The following is a 16613-nucleotide window of genomic DNA, read 5'->3' on the forward strand; positions in this document are numbered from 1 at the left end:
GCTGGCAAGTTAACTGTTAAATATGCCATCTTGCACAAGATTGGTTCAGCCAACTGGGTGCCAACTAATCATATCTCTACCATCTCTAATGGTCTTGGAAGAATCATTTATGCTATTGGAACCGGGCTAAACTTTAACTTTGGAAGGTTTATGTTTGATCAGATTGTTAGACATGCCTCCACTAATGTAGTAAAACTGCCTATTGCCTTTCCATCCATCATCTATGGAATTATCTTAAGCCAGCAACCAGGCATTCTCAACACAAGTGACATTCCTAGCAGAAGGAAGCCTCCACTATCCATTCACTACAAGCTGTTTGAAGGAAGCCATGTCGATGATGTTGTCATAGCATCTGCAAGGAAGGAGCCTGCCTCTCAAGGTAGCTTGATTGATCAACTGAAAGAAACTTGTAAGGAGCTGGATACTGGTATTAGGGTTGCCAAGGCAAGGAAAGAGGCTTTGGAGGTTCTTATTAGTAGCTTAGAGAAGGAAGAGATGGAGAAGGCTGGTGAGACCAAGGATTCAGATGCCAATACCTCAAGTGAGAGGTCTAATGTTCAATCTAGTGGTAGTTCTGATTTTGAAGGTGAAGATGATGCTTCTTCCTCAGACTGAGTGGTAATGGTTCCCCCTGTTATGAAGACTGTGTGTGTTGTGTGCTGAAGACTGGTCCCCCTGTTCTGAATGATGTTTTGGATGATGTTATGTTTTGGAAGCTTGGATGTTTTATTGTTTTTTTTAAATATGTATAATTTTGTGGCAGTCCTTACTGATTCCTTGATGTAATATTTGGGCTCTTAATGAGTTCCATGGATTTCTAATTATCTCAGCTATTACAACTATGCATAATTATGGTTTGTATCTTCTAACATTTATGTTTTAACATTTTATATGTTATAACATCTCTTGCAACATTCTCTGCTAGGCTAATTGAAATTTATTTTGTCTAATTGGTCACCTTTGGTCAATTTTGACTAAAAAGGGGGAGAAGTGTTTATATGGAGCAGTGTGGAGATGTATGTGCTGGTGTAGCTGAACAGATGAACAACTATTATTGAAAGAGATGTGGTTGATGTAAGACAGAATGTTGTTCTGTTTACAGATGTTAGAGGAGATGTCTGATGTGGTACATAGGTGATGTTGATGTGGTGCACAGGTGATGTTGAAGCAGATGTCAGAGGGTGACTCTGTTATTACAGGTGTTGTTATTGTTAAAGGAGATGTCTGTGCTATACAGACTTAGTGGGAGAAGAAGTACCCTTGGGCATTTGTGTGTTTTACTAGTTGCTAATATAGCTAGTAATTCTGTTTGCTTTTGCTGCTGCTTAAACACTATTGTGATGTTTAACTGCTGATGTGTTTTTCTTGTGAACAAAATGGACAAATATATGTTTTAGCCAAAATTTGCCAAAGGGGGAGTTTGTTGGTTCTTAGTGTTGGCAGCAATTTTGGTAAAGCAAAGAGTGTTCACAAGATGTTGCATGTGATGTCTTAACATAAGATATCTATGTACCTGCTGGAGTTTAAAAATATAATTATGCAGGACTATTTCAGGATGTCATACACGATGTCATGGCATTTGATATTATGTATCTGCTGGATATTTAAAATGGAATTATGTAGGATTGTTCTAGGATGTCAGACCCGATGTCATGACATCCTGTACACAGAATAGTCAGGGTGAATGTTATGTGTTTGGGATTGTGCATGTAATGGCAATCTATGTATGATTGAAGATCTGATTTGCAATCATATTCAATCATTAATTACAACCTGATTTTCTTATTTTCCAAAGAGATCTAACCAGCTGTCATGAGAAGATTTAATTGGAAAATAGTTTTAGGGTTTTCAATATGTCCAAGCCCAGCTGAATGCTTCTATAAATAGGACATTGAAAACCTGATTTGATACACAACCAATACTGAGCGAAATATAGAGAGAGAATAAGGGTTTGTGTCTTGTTTGGTCGTGTGACTTGTAAGCCATTCAATTCATCCATAGATGATTGAATTGGTCTGATTTTTGAGTTGTAATTTATCACTCTAAGCTTTTAAGCATGAGTGTGTGTCTACTTGATTGAAGTTGTTAAGTAAGATCAAGTGTGTGTCTACTTGATTGAAGATCAAGTGTGTGTCTACTTGATTGAAGATCAAGTGTGTGTCTACTTGATTGAAGGTCAAGTGTGTGTCTTTGAAGAGTGTCTTCTTTTCATAAGTAATTGTTGTTTAAAATCACAGGTGTGATTGAGGGGGATGAGTGGGTTCTCATATCTAAGAGTGCTTAGGTAGAAATCACACGGGTAGAGATTAGGTGAGAAAGACTGTAACTTATTGAAGTGTACTGAGAGTCTTTGAACTGATTCTATTTAGTGGATTTCCTTCCTGGCTTGGTAGCACCCAGACATAGGTGAGTTGCATCGAACTGGGTTAACAATTGCTTGTGTCTTTTGCACTACTATACTTTATCTTTATCTTGTTTGTTTTACTCAGATATTAGTGTTGTGACATTACCTTCGACATCTCATATCTGATACCAGAATTTCACCATGGCTTATTATCTTTCACTTCTTCAACTACAAACACATGAGCTGGTCTATCCAATCGCATTATGTTAATATTGGGGACTTCATTCCAATACTTTACCACAATCATTGAAGCAAGCGTAGAGAGAGCATCTGCCATCCGATTCTCATCTCGAGGAATATGATGGAAGTCAACCTCAGTAAAGAAAGTTGAAATCCTCCTCGCACAATCTCTGTATGGGATGAGGCCAGGTTGATTCGTTTCCCATTCACCCTTAATCTGATTTAACAACAAGGGCCGAATCACCATAAACATCAAGATGTTTGATCCTAAGATCAATACACTCTTCCAAACCCACAATACAAGCCTCATACTTAGCCATATTATTTGTGCATTTGAAAGTTAGTCTTGCTGTAAAAGGAAAATGTGTGCCTTGAGGAGTAATAATCACTTCCCCAATACCATTTTCATACCGATTGAAACCACCATCGAACACCATACCCCATCGGGAACCAGGCTTTGGCCCTTCATCGAGCATAGGCTCATCACAATCTTTCATCTTCAAATATAGAATCTCCTCATTAGGGAAGTCATATTGCACGGACTAATAATCTTCAATTGGTTGATACGCCAAATGGTCAGCCAAGATACTACCTTTAATGGCTTTTTGAGATAACAACATCTGCCAACGGGAGATCCTCCCAGTTAAAGCAGGCTTCTCAAAGATATACTTGATTGGATCCATTTTGGATATCAACCAAGTTGTATGATTTAACATATAATGGCGTAAACGCTTAGCGACCCAAGCCAAAGCACAACATGTCTTCTCAAGCATCGAGCATCGAGACTCACAATCAGTAAACTTCTTACTTAAATAGTATATCGCATACTCTTTCTTTCCTAGTTTATCTTGCTGACCTAGGACACACCCCATGGAATCATCAAGTACGGTCAAGTACATAATCAATGGTCTCCCTTCAACAGGCGGAGACAGAATCGGAGGCTCAGACAATATTCTTTGATACTGTCAAAAGATTTCTGGTAATCCTCAGTCCAATCATAACGCGGATCTTTCCGGAGGAGCTTGAATATAGGCGCACATGTGGCAGTCATGTGGGATATAAATCTCAAAATGTAATTCAAGCTGCCAAGAAAACCTCGGACTTGCTTCTCAATTTTGGGTGCATGCATCTCCTGTATTGCTTTAACCTTGGCAGGATCAACTTCAATACCTCTCTCACTGACAATAAAGCCCAATAACTTTCCGGAACGGACTCCAAATGTACACTTGTTCGGATTCAAACGGAGCTTATACTTCCTCAAACGCTGGAAAATCTTCAACAAGTGTTCTACATGTTCAACTTCCATTTTCTACTTTGCAATCATATCGTCAACATACACCTCAATCTCTTTGTGCATCATATCATGAAACAAGTAGTCATAGCTCGCTGATACGTGGCTTCGGTGTTCTTCAAACTGAAGGGCATCAATCGATAACAGAATGTTCCCCAGGTGTGATGAATGTTGTCTTCTCCATATCCTCGGGTGCCATTTTAATCTGATTATAACCGGAAAATCCTTCCATAAATGAGAAGACATTGAATTTAGCTTTAATGTCTACCAACATATCAATGTGTGGTGGAGGAAAATCATCTTTCGGACTAGCTTTATTTAAGTCACGGTAATCCACACAAATTCGGGCTTTTCCATCTTTCTTAGGCACATGCACAATATTGGCCACCCATTGAGGATACGTAGGAGTCACCAGAAACCCCGCATCAATTTGCTTATGAACTTCTTCTTTAATCTTCATTGCCATATCAGGACGAGTTCTCCTAAGCTTCTGCTTCACAGGTACACACTCAGGCTTCAATGGCAAGAAATGTTGCACGATATCAGTATCTAGACCAGGCATGTCTTCGTACAACCAGGCAAAGACGTCGACATATTCTCGTAGCCACTTAATCAACCCCTTCTTAACAGACTCTTCAAGGAGTGCCCCAATCTTCACTTCACGAATGCAATCCTCAGACCCCAAGTTGACTGTTTCCAGATTCTCAAGATGTGGCTGAATGATCTTCTCCTCGTGCTCAAGCAGACGGGTAATCTCATCAGGAATCTCTTCAACATAATCTTCTTCTGCCTCAAATACAGGGAACTCAAAGTTGGGAGATGGTGTTAGATCATTATGTTCAATGGGTTTGATTATCCTGCATAATAATTTTGAGTATAAAAGAGATTTCAGAATTCCAACAAAGAAAATCATTATGCAGATGAAAAGATTGATTTTATTCTCTTTTTAGGGTTTTATGGTGATCACCAATTTCATGCAAAAAGCAAAAAGGGAAAAAAATATATTGAAAAAACAAACGTTTAACATGTGATTATTGAATGAATATCATTGTATTAATCAAATTGTGCCAACAATGTCTTCACTTCTCCTTTTGGCATGGGAGAAGGGTTTTCAAACAAAATGAACACATTATTATGACTTGTGGACAACTGTTGGAACATCAACAGCGACCCAATTATTGCAGATCCCGCCAGGTATGACAAAGTTGCCAAGGTCTTCCTCTTCGTCTTCTTCGACAATGGCAGCAGCTTCCTGATCCTCAATAGTGTGGATGAAACCTCCACTCTAGAACAACCCACGCTCATTGGAACCACCAGAAGAATAACTTATGCCAGCTCGAGAATTTTTATCTTCCAACTTCATCATTTTCCCCAGACCAGTAGTCGCACCATGCTCAATGTCCAACATTGCATCATTATAGGAGACAAATGAAGAAAGTCCTTTCCTAGAAGGCCCAATAATAGATAAGGCTTGGAATGGAGTCCCAACCTCATCCTCAGCGTTAATATAGGAGAAGGAAGATAAGTGACTGATCAAGAGAGCCTTCGCTCCCCCTACCACCACCAACTTCTTGTTCTTCACGAACTTTAACTTTTGGTGTAGGATGGATGTCACGGTGCCTGCCTCGTGAATCCATGGTCTGCCAAGCAAACAAATTTAAGAAGGATGAATATCCATGACCTGGAAAGTGATCTGGAAATCACTAGGTCCAATCTTGATCGGGAGTTCTACTTCACCGATCACGGTTTTGTGCGATCCATCAAGCGCCTTCACAACCACTCCACTCTGCCTCATGGGAGGCCCCTGGTATGAAAGTTTAGCAAGAGAGGATTTTGGCAACACATTAAGTGATGATCCTGTGTCCACTAACACATTGGACAAGGCATCATCCTTACAATTCATAGATATGTGTAAAGCCAAACTGTGGTCTTTTCCCTCCTCGGGAAGATCATCATCACAGAAGCTCAAATTGTTGTAAGTTGTTATATTTGCAACAATGCTATCAAACTGCTCAATTGTGACATCGTGGTCCACGTATGCCACGTCCAACACCCTCTGCAAAGCTTCGCGGTATGGCTCGGAATTCATCAACAAAGATAAGACAAATATCTTTGATGGAGTTTGTAGCAGCTGATCAACAACATTGTATTCACTCCTTTTGATGACTCTCAGTATCTCATCACCATCCTCTTTTAACATGCCAGGCTGGCCAAGTAGGATAGGAGTGTTATTATTCTTGACATCAACAGGGTCAACAACAAGAACAAAATTGTATTGAGAAGAAGTCCCCATGGGACCGGTAGGATTAACAACAGCTCTCTTCACAATGTCTTCATGGGGTTTCGACTGCGTCGAGAAAACAGGACCACTACGGGTCACACCACTGTTGTCTGAAATGTTTACCACAGAAGTGAAGGGCAACGACACCTCCTTTCCATCTTCCAGCATGACAGCGTTATATCGCTAAGGAACAACTTTGTATGATACATACGGGACAGGGCCCGCTGGATTGATCACAAGAGCTGGTGATACCTTCTTCTTGCTGCCATCATACTTGACAGCAACAGGCTCAGGAATCTTAAACACGGGAGTGATAACATTGACTTCGTCCTTATTACGATTCTGAAGTATCTCAATCATCCCTTGATCAATCATCTCTTGGATGTCCTTTCTTACTTGACGACATCCTCTTTCATTGAAAGTGCACACCTGGAACCTATCATGTTCATGCTCGTAATGATTGTGTTCACACAATAGCTTATGCATCTTGACCAAAGACTGCCTTATGTCATTCACATACAGGAGTTTATATTTTCCAGGGCATCCCTGGACCATGTTGACAACTGCGTTCCCATGCTCGAGCAATTGCTTCTTCTTAACATTCAGGCGTACATCATGTCCGAGAGCACCAGAATGATACACACAATGAAGTTTAGGCTTATACCACCATTGAGGATTGGTCGGTACAACGGGAGGATCTCGTGGAGTTATCAGCTTCCTATCGATCAAGGAAGGATAAAGCTCAGCATATGTCATCGGAATCGGGTCAAAAGTTACCCTTTTCCTCTCGTAGTTGCTGGTGTTGGTGTTATTTGTAGCGGGGTATTCGTTACCTTTAGATTTATTGACTAAATCAAAAGTAAACCATACAAGTCGAGTCGCCACCGCACTTCTATTTATCCAAAGGAAAGGTTAGAAAGCGAACAAAAACGAGAAGTTTTATCAAATAAAAAACTAATAAAAATGTCAGAGATCGGGGTAAGGGGGTTGGTTATGAAATGGGAAGGTTTTAAGCACCCAAAACATCCTAGGTACTCCTAGGGAGCCCTTTTCACACTTGTTGTAAGGTAGGTTGGTATTTTGTGAAAATTATTTTTGCAAACATGATTGGGGAGATGAGAGAAGAATATACAGGTTATTTACAATTTTTGTGTTTGAATGGATAAACCCATTACCTACGTACCATCTTTAAAAATATTAGGATCAAAACCTCGTAGTTCGGGGTAAAAATCTCAAGAGAAGTTGGTGAACTGATTGGTCCAAAAGCCTTAAGGTCTTTTGTTATCCAAGGGAGAAAACTCAACCTAAAACCACAAATCCACCATGTGACGATAACTTCAACATGCTAGTGAGGGGTTAACCCTATAATAAGCATGGAAGACTCATTGTCCATCACTAAGGATATAGGTGAGTATTATATCTACCTCAAGGATAACTGAAACCTAATAGCTAATGGTTATGAAAAGTTTTAATAAGAAAGTGGCCATTAAAACCACAAAACATTTTAATGAGTTATATTTACCAATGAAAAGTGTTTACAAAATATGGTCAAAGTTGACTTAAAGATTCAATTCAAAATAAGTGTTATGAAACGGAAGTTTGAAAATCAAAAGCATAATGCTTAGGTTTCTAATGTTTGAAAACAAGTGTTAATGTTTGCACAAAAGTTTTGGCTTGGGTTAGAGTGGAGGGAAGAAGAAGAATGGCTAAGTCATAATCATACAAGAGATGAAGGAGAAGAAATAAGACCATAAATGGAGTTCCCTTCTTGAGATCATACTGATGATCCAAGTAGCTCCCATCCTTGGGAATAAGTAAGCAAATAAGTGTATACTCAAGCAATCAATCAATCAAGCAAGCTCTTAGAAATCCTCCAATGGCTCTTATCTCTCACTTTAGAAGCTCATGACAATGGTTCTTCACTTAGGCTCAAGTTGGAATCCCTAGCACAAGAACACACACATCAAAAAGTTCTATAATGCAAACAAAGAATGGACAAGAGGGAGTTTAAAGAATAGGTCCTTTCAATTCCTCTTCAACATTAAGCATTCTAAAGGCAGGAGGCATAGTTTCTCTTTGACTTTTATATCACTCTAAAGGCATAAGGCCTAGTTGCTCTTTGACTCCATTTTTGCATAGGGAATATCCTAAAGTCTAAGTCCTTTTGTCCATTTGCATTTGGTTCACAACAATCAAAACAAAACACAAGCACAATAGTATATACACAATTATGTGCTCAAGTGAGCAAAAGGCAAATTGCATTAACATAAACATATGCTCAAATGAGAAAAGGGAAAAAGCAAATGAATAATATGTACAAGAATAGTAAATTGCATAAATGTAAAGTGCAAGAATTAAATGTTAATGGTTAATGGTTAGTATTAGTGTGCCATAAGGCAATTTAGCGCTATGTTAAGCAATCGTAAGTGGACTAATGTAGTAGTCACACCTATCTGAGGTCGGTCAATAAAAATATAGGCAACAACACAAGTTAGAGATCTTGGTTAGTGAATCAGGCTCCTACAACTTGCCATGCCAAAAGAAGATGAGAAATGATCTTGTATTTATTTAGGTTCTTTGCTTGATTAGGAAGCAACCTATCCTTAATGCAAATCCATTCACTTGATCTATGATCAAGGTGAATTAGATTTGAATCAAGGAAGGTTAAACCTCCCATACATCAAGGCTAACCACCAATCTTTAACTCATTGATCAAAAAAAGAAAAAGAAAAAGAAGAAGAAGATGAATAAGAAAGTACATTAATGGAAATCAAATGAGATCCTCAACATACATTGACCAAAGATAGATGGAATCAAGGTCAAACATTAGTAAACAAAAGCAAAATGAAGCTTAGAAGTCAAGAAACAAATAAAATATTTTTGGTATTTTTCAAAATTAAAGTAATACTTGAATTAAAATAAACAGTAAAAGGTCAAACTTCAAATCCATTTCAAATCAACTTTGAAAAGTCCAAATGGATCCTCCTAACTTCAACATGGTCAAACAAAGTTTGACAAAAAATTTCAGCATTTTTAGAAACCAGAAACTATTTTTAATCAATTAAAAATGCATAAAAATAACCTAATTGAATTAAAATCTCAAATCAATTAATAAATTGATGAGAATATTTTTCATAGATCCATCATCATTCAAAGAGGTTGAGAAAATATTTTTGTATTTTTTGAATATCAAAAACTATTTAAAATGAATTAAAAATAACCAGAAAATAGAAAATTCATAAAAAATATCAAATGATAAAATAAAAAAATATTAAAAATCATTTTTAGAAACTAGAAATTAAAAGAGAAATAATGCAATTAGTCTCACATTTTTTGGACCAATAATGAGTGAGATATGATTTTTTGAAATAAAAAGGAATAAAAGAAATAAAATGGAAATTAAAATCAGAAATTAAAAATCAGGAAAAGTGTGAGGCGTTGGATCAGGAGCTCATTCATTGAGCTGGCGCATCAGACGGATCTAAGTGCGCGCGCCTACCAAACACGCTAGTCAAACGAGCCACATGTTGCCATTAAAAAAGTCATAAACAGAAGTGGTCTAGATTAGATCTGGAAACAAGATCGTGTGGTCAGGATTTGATCTGGAGTTGGGACGATGGTGTGCACCACCGTCTTTTCTGGCGAGACCTCCAACGCCAGTGAGAGTTGCAGACATGACAACCTTCATCAAATGCCACGATCTATATAGCAATGGAAAGCTAGGGTGATGTACATCACCCCTGTGCCATCTATTTTCGCTCTAGACTTCCATGGTAAAAGAAATCAGAGGTTGAAAATTATGATGTTCAACTGAAACTTAAAGGATTTTCAAAATTCAAAGCACAATTATGTTGCCTTTGATGAGAGGACTTCAGCCAACCCAATAAATGCAATAAATAAGCTATAAACAAAGTGTTTCGAAGAAAATAAGTTTGGATATCCACCTCTGAAATGTGGAGCTTGAGAGCACGATTCTTCAAAGCTTTTGCTTGCAGTATGATCTCAGGATGAAGATGAGCAAGGTTAAGGCTATGGAGGGATTCTTGCAACATAACAGGCGCCTTCAGGTTTCCCTATTGTGAAGCTATGCACTCCTATATAGAGCAATTGGCAAGGTAGAAGCATGAACAAAGCATGTGCATGGATGAAGAGGGCCTGTACAGGCACATGGAGGGCCCAATTCTGATTGGAAATGAATACTGGTATCATATGGAATTAAAATGGACGTGCAGAAATGATGTCATGAGCTTGTGCAATGTGTTTTCAATATGTTTCCAAAAGTGCACTAAAACTTTCTCCTCTTCGAAAATGACATTTCCAAAAATGAAACATAGCCTTATGGTTAATGGTTGGAAAGCTCTTGGCATAAGGATCAATTGTTATGTCGACCAAAACTTCATTTGGAATTGGGAAATTGGTGAAAATTAATCATGAAGTGCAAGGCACAAAACATGTGTATGTGAAAATTTCCAAAAATGGTCAACTTCAAGCCCTTCTGTTTCAATGATACAAGTTCCAAATGATAAAACCTTAAACTTCAAAGTTGTAGATATTTTCAATATAATCAATTTGGACTTAAATTTTGCATCATTTGCATTTTTGGTGAGAAAGTTATGGGCACTTGAAGTTGGACTTTTTCACATTTCAATGCCTTTGGTCCAAAGTGACCTATAATGTTTTGCATTATCACATGTATTTATTTTAAGATTATGAACATTTGGTCAACATAACAAATTAATTAGACATATTAAACTTTCCAATGAATTTGATCCCACCTCAAAATCATGAAAAATGAATGTGTTATGCTCTTGGGAACTTAACCCAAAATTAGGGTTTCAGTTAAAATGACCTATAATGTTTTGAAATGGATGATGACCTTACAAGCTTCAAATCAATTTTTGATGAACATGAAAGTTGTTCATACTGTCCTTAAGAACATGTTTTCTCTTGGGGTCATCTCCATTTGACAAACACATTAAAAGTCAGGTCTCAGTGTATTTCAAAATAGTCAGATGAATTGACTGATCAACTTTTCAAGTCCATACCTCAAACCTTGATGAATTAATGATTGAGGACACTCATATAAGATCAAATATGAATGAAATGATGAATTAAATAACTCCATTTTATTGTATTTGATCATGGGTTGAGGTTGCTTCATGAGCAAGGCACAGTTGATGAATAGATGAATTAGGGTTTCCTTGGGAAACAATCCTCAAACCCTTTGGTTTGTTTTGATCAAAATGGTGAATCGAGATACTTGGGAGGCATATTTGATGGATGAGAACTTTGGGAACCATTGTTAAGCTTGCTTCCATCTTCACTTGGCCATATCAATGCACATAGGATCTCCTAGAAGTTTTGGATCTTGACTGCTCAAGCTACAAAACAAAAGATGTTAGTGATATATTTTTGTGCTTTTGGTTAGTAGACAAAAGAAGAAAAGCAATAATATACAATTCAAGCATGCTTGGTGATCTCAAACCAACTCACAAGTGTTCCCACCCAAGGTTAGGAGCCAAGATGCTATGATCCTTGAGGCAAGATGCAAATGCAATGTTATGATGCCATGAGGGATCTTAGGGTCAAAATTGGGGTCTTACATTATTATTTTTGCGAGGCTGGTTGGCTTGTTGTTGTTGATGATGTTGTTGTTGTTGATGAACTTCTCTAAAAGCAGGTGATATATGAGCCACCTGGTGTTGGTTGACGGCACGACGCACACCCTTCCTCCTTACAGAGGGTCTTATCTTAATATGGGAGGATACAACATGAGTCTCTCCCTCTTTCTTCATAGAAAAGCCTCCATACTTATTTGCTGAGGAACCTTCATCTCTAGATAACCGTCCTTCATGGACCCCTTCTTCCAATCTCATCCCCATATTCACCATTTCTGTGAAGTCTGAGGGAGCACTAGCAATCATTCTTTCATAATAGAAAGAGCTCAAAGTCTTTAAGAAGATCTTTGTGATCTCCTTCTCTTCCAGGGGTGGCATTATCTGAGCTTCCAGTTCTCGCCATCTCTGGGCGTATTCCTTGAAAGTCTCTTTCTCTTTCTGGGACATCGCCCTCAACTGGTCCCTGTCTGGAGCCATATCTGTAGCGGGGTATTCGTTACCATTAGATATATTGACTAAATCCAAGGTAAATCATACAAGTCGAGTCGCCACCACACTTCTATTTATCCAAAGGAATGGTTAGAAAGCGAACAAAAACCTAATAGTTTTAACAAAAACTAGTAAAAGGAACAGAGATCTGGGTAAGGGGGTTGGTTATACAATGGGAAGGTGTTAGGCACCCAAAACATCCTAGGTACTCCTAGGGAGCCCTTTTCATACTTGTTGTAAAGGTTGTTATTTTGTGAAAATTTATTTGTGCAAACATGATTGAAGAGATGAGAAGAGAATATACAAGTTATTTACATTTTGTGTTTGCATGGATAAACCCATTGCCTACGTACCATCTTATAAAAAGATTAGGATAAAAACCTCGTAGTTCGGGGTAAAAATCTCAAAACAAGTTGGTGAATTGATTGGTCCAAAAGCCTTAAGGTCTTTTGTTATCAAAGGGAGAAAACTCAACCAAACCGCAAATCCACCCTGTGAGGATAGCTTCAACATGCTAGTGAGGGGTTAATCTTATAATAAGCATGGAAGACTCATTGTCCATCACTAAGGATATAGGTGAGTATTACATCTACCACAAGGATAACTCAAAACCTAATAGCTAAAGGTTATGAAAAGTTTGATTAAGAAGGTGGCCATTGGAACCACAAAAAAACACATTTTGAATGGGTTATATTTACCAATTAGAAGTATATACAAAAATGGTCAAAGTTGACTTAAAGATTCAATTCAAAATAAGTGTTATGAAAAGAAAGTTTGAAAATCAAAAGCATAAGGCTTAGGTTTCTAATGTTTGAAAACAATAGCTAAATGTTTGCACAAGAGGTTTTGGCTTGGGTTAGAGTGGAGAGAAGAAGAAGAAGGCCTAATGTAAGACCCCAATTTTGTCCCTAAGATCCCTCATGGCATCATATCATATCATTGCCTCAAGGATCTTTGTGCACCTTTGCTTCCCTCCTTGTGGGTGGGTTATCTTGTGAGTGTGGTTCTTGATCACCAAGCATGTATTGCATTTGTATATCGTTGCTTTTCATTTTTTTACTAACCAAAAGTACAAAAATATTGTCATCTAACCAAGTTACTTGCAGATGAAGCAAGCTAGGTCAAAACAGTCAAATCATTCATTGAACAGTGGATGGTGGCCATTCTTGAAGAATTTGGGCACCATGATCATTCATTAAGAGTTCATATGAGTTGTGACATCATTTTGAATCAAGATCTCAAGTGGTAGGGGCTGGGAATTCATTAGAACATGGTTCAGTCAACCAAAGCCCTAGCAAAGTCAACTATGGTCAACTGTGCATTTAATCAGTGATTTGATGGTAGGAATTGGTTTGAGAGGTCTCATTCATGTCCATATAAACCTCATATAACATGTCAAACATCATCATTGAAGAATTTGAGGTCAGGTGAAAAGTTTCCAAAAATAGTAAGTTGACCTGTAATTGGAAATTGCCAAAAATGGAAAGTTCTTCTCCTCAAATTTACTTCATCATACTAGCTTCATATGAATTTTTGTCCAACATGAAAGTTGAAGATCTTGTTCTCCCATTTCCAAAAAGTCCAAGAACACTCATTTCTCATGTGTGGTTGGCAAGTTATGATCAAATCATTCTCAAGAATTTTTGAACTTCAAAGTGAGATAACTTTCAAACCATTTGGCCAAATTGAGTGAGGTTTTTTGCTACAAGTCACACTTGACATGCTCTATCCAAATCCTTCATCACATTTCACCAAAAATTATCCAATCAAAATGGCCTTTTTCAAGTGCATTGAATTAAAAAAGGGAGAGGTGAAAAATTGACTTTCAAATTAAGCCTTGCCTACACTTTCTACCAATTGCAAATGATCAAAAACCAAATTTGGGATGTGTTTAGGCCCATTTTCGCACTGTAGCATGCCATGCACATGCAACTTGAGTGTTTTTACAAATTGACCAAAACACCTCCATTTGAGCTAATCTCATTTACCATTCCACTAACCATGTTTAGGCATTGTTAATCAGGAGTATATATTGCATATTTCAGACTGAAAACCCTAGCCCTAATTTACAAAACTCAGATTCAAACCTTTTCTCTCAAAAACTCTCAATTCTCCACTTGGATTTTTTCTGAAAATTGCCAAAGAACTCGTGCCTTGGTTCATTGATTCATCATCTACCAACATTTTAGAAGCTTCTGCAAGCATCATTTCGCAACTGTTGAGCCATTTCCAGCACTGTTCCATTGAAACTCTTCCATGGCAGTTGAGCTTTTGAGCTGAAATCAAAGCAACTGAACCTTCAACACTCTTCTGGGACACCATTGAACTTCTATTTCTACTTGGCAAGGCTTGAAAACCACTGTTTCGAAACTGCATCTTCAAAGAGGTTGGTTTTCGATTCTCTTTATTCTTGAAATCATGTTAGGCTTTGGGTAGATCTTGCCATGCTGAGTTCACTGAATGTTATAGTTTTGATTTTCATTAAGTATTAAAAGAGAAATGCTGATTTGAAGTTTGTTTGTCAAATATTATCTTGCTCGATTCTTCCATTTTAGCATGAATTAGTGTAAATGAGTGTTGGATTGTTGATGTACACTGTGAGATGAACGTAATGGCATATCATTTATTGATTTTGGTTGCAAAATGTTTTTGCTGGAAAATTCGATGAAGAACACTTGAATGCTTGCTTAAACCCTAATATTTCCACCCAGAATTCGTATTTGATCCATTGGAATTGCGTTTTGCATGTTTTTCCCGTTTCCTGGCCATGTAACCAATAAGCACAGGACACGCCCTTAAGTGAAACGCGGCGTTTCACTTAAGTGGCCGCTTAATTACCAAAATGCCATTATCAGAAATAATTCCAATTAAATCATTTTCATTTTCATTTTTTTGTTTCAATTGGTATGCCAATCTTAGAAAATTCATAACTCTGCCATTACTTGTCCAAATAACATGGGATTTTTTTTGAAATGCTCCTCATGATCTCTAGTTTATTATGGTGATTTTTCCAGATCTTTTGCACATGTGGATTTTTAATTGGGCTAGAGTTTGCTCATGTGTGTCCATTTTGTGTATGCCATACCATTTTGCTTATGAAATGATGATGCTTGCTCCAATGCCTCTCAAATTTTTTGTGATTAAACTAGACATGTTCATGGTGATTTTGGCATAGAGTTTGTAATTTTATCATTGCTGGTTGATGAGATATGATTTTTTGAATAGAGGTGTGACAATTTGTGTCACACCATTCATGTCCAACTTCATGATTTTAATTACCATGCTTATTGAACTCAAAATGGTCAGGATTTTTGCATGAAGATACTTATGGATGTTGAAAATACATGTGAATTTTTCTGGAATTATTGATGGCATTTCCTATTTGATTGGAATTTTCTCCCCTGTTTGGTCATTTGTTGATCTTTTGTGATACATGTTTGTATTTGGTTTGTGAAATTCTGATTATTAATTTGATGGATGTGAAATTTGGCATGAGTAATGTAGACATCTTGAAGTTTATCATGGCTTTAGTCCCATTCATTTATCATGTTTTGTTTCTGTTTTATGATTAATTGAAGTTGGTGCATGTTTTGATGCTTTGTATGAATTTGCTTGAACTTGCTTTGACTTTCTGATTTTCATTGACTTACTTCCCTTGATCCAAATGAACTGAAATTTGGTATGCTTATCATGTTATGGATGATGTTTGATCATGAATTATTTGAGGATTTATTGGAATGTTTGTGAGTGGATTTGAGTGGAGTCTTTCTGTTGACTTCTTTGAGGTTCTATTTGACATGCTTTGACCTAATTTGTTTGCGAAATGATAATGATGAATGATATGAATGTGAAACCACTTGGGTTTGTTTCTTAATTGTTTGAACTTGATTTTGGATATCTTTCACTTGTTGTTTTGGATTTTTAATCTCCTTTTGACCCTAGGCTTGTCCTAGTGGTCTTGTTGCTCATGTTTGAGTTTGGTTTTTCAGGTTAAGAAGCAAATGCTTTAAGGAGATTAATGCAAGTTGATTGAGTTTGATTGTTTGTCATGAACTAACTTGTTTGTTTTGTAGGATGCTTAGCTCATATGCTTTGAGCTTTGTGCTTTGCACATGGGATCGATTGTGTTGACTGTTGATCCTTATCTTATATTGGTTTTGAATTTGAGTTGCATACTGATTATGTTTGATTGGTTTCAGGTACCATTAGTTGCTAATAGTTCTTTGAGAACTTGCATTGCTTTGCTTGATAGCATTTGCATTGAGGTATAACACTTTCTTCTTCATGTAGTCTGGAAGACCTGGCCTGTTACTTGGCCAGGCAACTGTCTGAAGTCCTCCTTAAGAGGCA

The sequence above is a fragment of the Lathyrus oleraceus genome, chromosome 1 (assembly GCF_024323335.1).
Source record: "Lathyrus oleraceus cultivar Zhongwan6 chromosome 1, CAAS_Psat_ZW6_1.0, whole genome shotgun sequence".
NCBI classification, from domain to species: domain Eukaryota; kingdom Viridiplantae; phylum Streptophyta; class Magnoliopsida; order Fabales; family Fabaceae; genus Lathyrus; species Lathyrus oleraceus.